The sequence below is a fragment of the Garra rufa genome, chromosome 2 (genome assembly GCF_049309525.1).
Source record: "Garra rufa chromosome 2, GarRuf1.0, whole genome shotgun sequence".
In the NCBI taxonomy this organism is placed as follows: domain Eukaryota; kingdom Metazoa; phylum Chordata; class Actinopteri; order Cypriniformes; family Cyprinidae; genus Garra; species Garra rufa.
In genome coordinates this window covers 56,267,821-56,275,766 of record NC_133362.1, presented here as the reverse complement: position 1 = coordinate 56,275,766, position 7,946 = coordinate 56,267,821, and the positions used below count along the sequence as shown (strand labels likewise).

The 7,946-nt window shown below is 32.5% G+C and overlaps 1 long non-coding RNA gene across 1 annotated transcript in view; it reads left to right on the top strand.

Annotated features, from left to right (window-relative positions):
• Positions 1 to 7,568, top strand: part of LOC141325095 (uncharacterized) — a 16,790-nt gene extending 9,222 nt beyond the window's left edge. The window contains exons 3-5 of the long non-coding RNA XR_012353725.1: positions 6,256 to 6,341; positions 6,521 to 6,597; positions 6,903 to 7,568. This is a non-coding gene — a long non-coding RNA (uncharacterized lncRNA). The remainder of the gene's footprint in view (positions 1 to 6,255; positions 6,342 to 6,520; positions 6,598 to 6,902) is intronic.
• Positions 7,569 to 7,946: the final 378 nt, after the last annotated feature.

Below are 7,946 nucleotides of genomic sequence, written 5' to 3'. Positions count from 1 at the left end.
TAGATAGATAGATAAGGTTTGAAGATAGATAGATAGATAGATAGATAAGGTTTGAAGATAGATAGATAGATAGATAGATAGATAGATAGATAGATAGATAGATTAGCATTACTAGCAAGTCGCTAGCATGATTTTAGCACGATTAGCAAGTTGCTAGCATTATTTAGCAATGACTAGCAAGTCGCTAGCATGATTTTAACATTACTAGCAAGTCGCTAGCATGATTTTAGCATGACTAGCAAGTCGCTAGCATGATTTTAGCATGACTAGCAAGTCGCTAGCATGATTTTAGCATGACTAGCAAGTCGCTAGCATGATTTTAGCATGACTAGCAAGTTGCTAGCATGATTTTAGCATTACTAGCAAGTCGCTAGCATAATTTTAGCAAGACTAGCAAGTCGTTAGCATGATTGTAGTAAGACTAGCAAGTCGTTAAAATGATTTTTAGCACGACTAGCAAGTCGCTAGCATTATTTTAGCATGACTAGCAAGTTGCTAGCATGATTTTAGCATTATTTTAACATGACTAGCAAGTCGCTAGCATTATTTTAGCATGACTAGCAAGTCGCTAGCATGATTTTAGCAAAACTAACAAGTCGCTAGCATAAATTTAGCAAGACTAGCAAGTCGCTAGCATGATTTTAGCAAGACTAGCAGGTCGTTAGCATGATTGTAGTATGACTAGCAAGTCGCTAGCATGATTTTTAGCATGACTAGCAAGTCGCTAGCATGATTTTAGCACGACTAGCAAGTCGCTAGCATGATTTTAGCATTACTAGCAAGTCGCTAGCATGATTTTAGCACGACTAGCAAGTCGCTAGCATGATTTTAGCATTATTTAGCATGACTAGCAAGTCGCTAGCACGATTTTAGCATCACTAGCAAGTCGTTAGCATGATTGTAGTATGACTAGCAAGTCGCTAGCATGATTTTTAGCATGACTAGCAAGTCGCTAGCATGATTTTAGCACGACTAGCAAGTCACTAGCATGATTTTAACATTATTTTAGCATGACTACCAAGTCGCTAGCATGATTTTTAGCATGACTAGCAGGTTGCTAGCATGATTTTAGCACGACTAGCAAGTCGCTAGCATGATTTTAGCATAATTTTAGCATGACTAGCAAGTCGCTAGCATAATTTTAGCAAGACTAGCAAGTCGCTAGCATGATTTTATCACGACTAGCAAGTCGCTAGCATGATTTTAACATTATTTAGCATGACTAGCATGTCGCTAGCATGATTTTAGCATGACTAGCAAGTCGCTAGCATGATTTTAGCAGATAGATAGATAGATAGATAGATAGATAGATAGATAGATAGATAGATAGATAAATAAGGTTTGAAGATAGATAGATAGATAGATAGATAGATAGATAATAGATAGATAGATAGATAGATAGATAGATAGATAGATAGATAGATAGATAGATAGATAGATAGATAGATAGATAGATAGATAGATAAGGTTTGAAGATAGATAGATAGATAGATAGATAGATAAGGTTTGAAGATAGATAGATAGATAGATAGATAGATAGATAGATAGATAGATAGATAGATAGATAGATAGATAGATAGATAGGTTTGAAGATAGATAGATAGATAGATAGATAGATAGATAGATAGATAGATAGATAGATAGATAGATAGATAAGGTTTGAAGATAGATAGATAGATAGATAGATAGATAGATAGATAGATAGATAGATAATGATGGAAGATAGATAGATAGATAGATAGATAGATAGATAGATAGATAGATAGATAGATAGATAGATAGATAGATAGATAGATAAGGTTTGAAGATAGATAGATAGATAGATAGATATAGATAGATAGATAGATAGATAGATAGATAGATAGATAGATAGATAGATAGATAGATAGATAGATAGATAGATAGATAGATAGATAGATAGATAGATAAGGTTTGAAGATAGATAGATAGATAGATAGATAGATAGATAGATAGATAGATAGATAGATAGATAGATAGATAGATAGATAGATAGATAAGGTTTGAAGATAGATAGATAGATAGATAGATAGATAGATAGATAGATAGATAGATAGATAGATAGATAGATAGATAGATAGATAGATAAGGTTTGAAGATAGATAGATAGATAGATAGATAGATAGATAGATAGATAGATAGATAGATAGATAGATAGATAGATAGATAGATAGATAGATAGATAGATAGATAAGGTTTGAAGATAGATAGATAGATAGATAGATAGATAGATAGATAGATAGATAGATAGATAGATAGATAGATAGATAGATAGATAGATAGATAGATAGATTGATAGATAGTTTAAAGCTTAATTGAGTATCAATGGCTTCTAGCAGTTTACATTAAACATAGTTAAACAGACATGGACTTTTGGTCAATGAAAGTCTATGGGACCTTTTTATGATTTTTAATATTAATTTTTAAGAAAACCATAACTCAAAACAGTCTGAAAAGATATAGCACACTAAGTCTGAACAGTATGAAGATCTGACCCGAGTTTGGAGTATGTAGCTTGAACGGTCTAGGAGGAGTTAGTGTCTAAATATTTTCCGCTCAGAAAAATAAGAAGAAGAATAATAACTAGATAAAAAAGTTCGTCGAGACAAACTTTAAGTTGGCTTGAGAAAGCTTTGCCTTAAAGTTTAAAGAAGTTTTGAAAGCTTTAAAAAGTAGTAAAAGTTTAAAAAGTTTAAAAAGTTTTAAGTTTGATGGGTTTCAGTCTGAAATAGTTTAAAGTTTTTAGCAGTTTTAAAGATTGAAGATAGATAGATAGATAGATAGATAGATAGATAGATAGATAGATAGATAGATAGATAGATAGATAGATAGATAGATAGATAGATAGATAGATAGCTGTGGTGTCTGGGGTGGTTGCTAGGGTGTTGCTATTCGGTTGCTAAGGTACCCGGGGTGGTTGCTAAGGTGTTGCTATGCGGTTGCTAAGGTACACGGGGTGGTTGCTAAGGTGTTGCTATGTGGTTGCTAAGGTACCCGGGGTGGTTGCTAAGGTGTTGCTATGCGGTTGCTAGGGTACACGGGGTGGTTGCTAAGGTGTTGCTATGCGGTTGCTAGGGTACCTGGGGTGGTTGCTAAGGTGTTGCTATGTGGTTGCTAAGGTACCCATGGTGGTTGCTAAGGTGTTGCTATGTGGTTGCTAAGGTACCCAGGGTGGTTGCTAAGATGTTGCTATGCGGTTGCTAAGGTACCTGAGGTGGTTGCTAAGGTGTTGCTATGCGGTTACTAGGTTACCCAGGGTGGTTACTAGCATGTTGCTGGCATGATTTTAGCATGACTAGCAAGTCGCTAACATGATTTTAGCAAGACTAGCAAGTCGCTAGCATGATTTTAACATGATTAGCAAGTCGCTAGCATGATTTTAACATGACTAGTAAGTCGCTAGCATGATTTTAGCCTGACTAGCAAAGTCACTAGCATGATTTTAGCATTACTAGCAAGTCACTAGCATGATTTTAGCATTACTAGCAAGTCGCTAACATGATTTTAGCAAGACTAGCAAGTCGCTAGCATGATTTTAACATGATTAGCAAGTCGCTAGCATGATTTTAGCATGACTAGCAAGTCGCTTGCATTATTTTAGCATGACTAGCAAAGTCGCTAGCATGATTTTAGCATGACTAGCAAGTAGCTAGCATGATTTTAGCATTACTAGCAAGTCGCTAGCATGATTTTAGCATTACTAGCAAGTCACTAGCATGATTTTAGCATGATTAGCATATTGTTAGCATGATTTAGATGGAGAGATAGACATATTAATAGATAGATTTATAGATAAACAGATTAATAGATAGATAGATAGATAGATAGATAGATAGATAGATAGATAGATAGATAGATTTATAGATATAGATTTATAGATAGACAGATTAATAGATATAGATTTATAGATAGACAGATTAATAGATAGACAGATTTATATATAGACAGATTTATAGATATAGATTTATAGATAGACAGATTAATAGATGGATAGATTAATAGATAGACAGATTTATAGATAGACAGATTTATAGATGGATAGATTAATAGATAGACAGATTTATAGATATAGATTTATAGATAGACAGATTAATAGATATAGATTTATAGATAGACAGATTAATAGATGGATAGATTTATAGATAGACAGATCAATAGATATAGATTTATAGATAGACATATTAATAGATATAGATTTATAGATAGACAGATTAATAGATAGACAGATTTATAGATAGACAGATTTATAGATATAGATTTATAGATAGACAGATTAATAGATGGATAGATTAATAGATAGATAGATTTATAGATAGACAGATTAATAGATGGATAGATTAATAGATAGACAGATTAATAGATGGATAGATTAATAGATAGACAGATTTATAGATGGATAGATTAATAGATAGACAGATTTATAGATATAGATTTATAGATAGACAGATTAATAGATAGACAGATTAATAGATGGATAGATTAATAGATAGACAGATTTATAGATATAGATTTATAGATAGACAGATTTATAGATGGATAGATTAATAGATGGATAGATTAATAGATAGACAGATTTATAGATATAGATTTATAGATAGACAGATTTATAGATGGATAGATTAATAGATGGATAGATTAATAGATAGACAGATTTATAGATATAGATTTATAGATAGACAGATTAATAGATGGATAGATTAATAGATAGATAGATTTATAGATAGACAGATTAATAGATGGATAGATTAATAGATAGACAGATTTATCGATAGACAGATTAATAGATGGATAGATTAATAGATAGACAGATTTATAGATAGACAGATTAATAGATAGATTAATAGATAGACAGATTTATAGACAGATTAATAGATAGATTTATAGATAAACAGATTAATAGATAGATAGATAGATTTATAGATTTATAGATATAGATTTATAGATAGACAGATTAATAGATATAGATTTATAGATAGATAGATAGACAGACAGACAGACAGATGAGTTTAAATGAGTTTGAATGGATTAGAAATAGTACATAGAAGGGAAGCCTGATTGAGTCTCAAAGGATTCTGGCAGTTTAAATTTGAATTTTGACAGTTGGAGTTTGAAAAGTCTTGGCTCATTTGAACATTCCGTCAATGTAAATCAATTAGATTTTTCCCAATTTTAATCAGCATTTTTAGGAAAACCGTAAGTCCGATCAGTTAGAAAAGATATAGCAACTCGAGTTAGACCAGTATGAAGATCTGGGCTGAGTTTGGAGTTTGTAGAGTTAAAGCTCTAGGAGGAGTAGCAGTCAGAATTTTTTTGTCTCAGAAGAATAATAATAATAATAAGTTTAAATAGAATATCAGTAAGTTGGCTTTCTCAAGCCAACTTAATAAGTTTAAATAGGATTTCAGTAAGTTGGCTTTCCCAAGCCAACTTAATAATACGTTTAAATAGGATTTCAGTAAGTTGGCTTTCCCAAGCCAACTTAATAAATGTGCAATGTCTCAATGGCAATGCATTCTGTCAATTTAGGACACAGTAGCAATAGCAGAGAATGGATACCAGTGAATGTAAATATTTTATATTACATAATTTTATGTTAATAATATTCTAATTAAGATCATGTTGGAGTGGTTAAGGCTTACTGTATCATCAAAAAATGTTACATGTGGCAGCTTGTTGATACCTGGCCACTTGTTTGTACATGTATTAAGCTCATTCATTTATTTGATCTCTTGCATCCTTGTTTGGCATCTTTGACAGTAAGCAATATTCAGCTTAATTTATTCAAGTCTAGTTATTTATTTGTATAACATCCACAACACACAATTTTAAAACAGATTTATAGTAAGTTATTCTGATACTTCTATAATGGTTTAATTCTTTAACACTGAGCAGGGCAATATGACAATGATAAATGATCCACCGTTTGAGGTCTTGCTTTAGTGTATTCTCCCCTTACAAATTAGCCATAGTTTTAATACTCTAACCATAGTTCAACCGTGGTATTTCTAATAAAATTGTGGTTATAAGAATGCTAATAAAAATGCCAAACAATTTGGTTGCTACTTGCTTACTATAATAAAACCATGGTAATTTCCGTAAGTGTTCTAGCAGTTATATCAGTACCGCTTTAGTGAAGGAGACTGAATACTATGTAATGAATATTTGCAGCTTCTCAAGACACACAACAAAGTGATTTACTTTGATTGAAAGATTTTATATATTAATCTATTTTCACAGTTTTTTCTTCTGTGCTCCAGATCGTGTCCAAAAATATGACAGAATGCAATGTGGCTCAACGTGGATTCCCATTCTCTATATTTAAGGTGAAATGTTTACAAACCTATTTTTACATCCTACATTTAACAGTAGTTTTTGGTTGTGGTATACTAGTTTGTGCCCATTTTTTTTTTTTTTTTACAAATATATCCCACCTTATAATGTGGTTTCAGATTATTTATATGGAATTGAAAAATGCTAAGATACTCTCTGTGTTCTTTTGCAGCTTTACAGCTTATTCAAGAGCTCCAGTCTGGTTTTAGATTCTACTTCATTCTTCGATATTTTACGTCATCTTTAAAAGTAAGATTAAATAGAGTTTTAAACTTGATTTAGCCAACCAGTTTGTTAAATACTGACAATGATTCACCCTCCTGCTTTTAATGTGTAAAAATGTGCAGTGTCAAAAGATTCATAGCAATATATTTAAGGGTAAATGTTTACAAATATAATTTTACATCCTGCTGCATGTAACAGTTATCTTTGCTATGAGATGTCATGAAATGTCTATGAAAATGTTCTTATTACAGGTATGATTACAGGTGCTGTGAGAAAGTTAACAAAGATTGTTACTTATTTCAATGTTTTTGTCTCATTCTTGTCCTAAGGTTATCATAGTCAGCCAGATCCAGTCTGTATCCAAACCAGAAGGTGAACCTGAACCCTGAGATGACCACAACGCAGCCCTGAATGTGAGCGGAGACTACAAGAACATCACGATATGACAGCAATCGGCACAGGTCCTCAGCAAAGACCACAAGAAACAGACAAGTCCTCTGCACAGACCCTTATGGCCAGCAAAGAACATGCCAGGCCAGGAACTGCTAGGACCACAATTTACAGTCACTGTTAATACAATCGTCCACTACTGGCTAAAAGGCAGCCCTGCTGGACAGACTTCAACTTCTAAGACAAAACCACAGCGTGATGTATCCTGATCTTCAAGCAGTAGGAGCTGGATGCAATATTCTGAATGACTTCAGTCCACATAGTGATGCACCCTAAAATCATAACCACACCATCTTTGTCCATTTAACAAGAGAAGAGCTGAGCTTTTTTTTGTTTCAGTCACCTGCTGGAGTTTGGGTTCCACTGGCTCTGACATCCTTAGCTGGGGTTTAAAAGACGCTGAATATTCAGTAATTAAATTGATTTGACTGTACTGTCACTATTGCATAATTTCAAGACTTGAACTGAACTGAGTTGGATTATGATATCACTGTTTTCTCCAAGCTGCTTTATTGCTGAAATGACTTTGTTTCCTGATGTATTAATTTTGCAACATTTTTACCGATATTGAAGTTTATCAAGCTGACACAAAGTGAATAATGAAACTGTGCTAATAAATTCCTTATAGCTGAATTTAATTAATGCATTCGTTTTTCAAAGTTATTAAACTGAAGTTTTTCATTAGTTAAAACAATGTTTTTGTACAATTTTATTTTTCTTAATGTAATTATCTGCATTTATAGTGTGTTTCATTGTTATTGGCCAATTAAAGTTTAGATTTTTTTGAGGTTTGAATGATTTTGTGGTTTATTAATATTAATAAATGGGGACATATAGAATATTTAAGGTTTTATAGAGCAATCTAGTCTATATAATGTTTGTCAACTTTATTTTAGATATTTTCGTAGCTAGTTTTAGCCAAT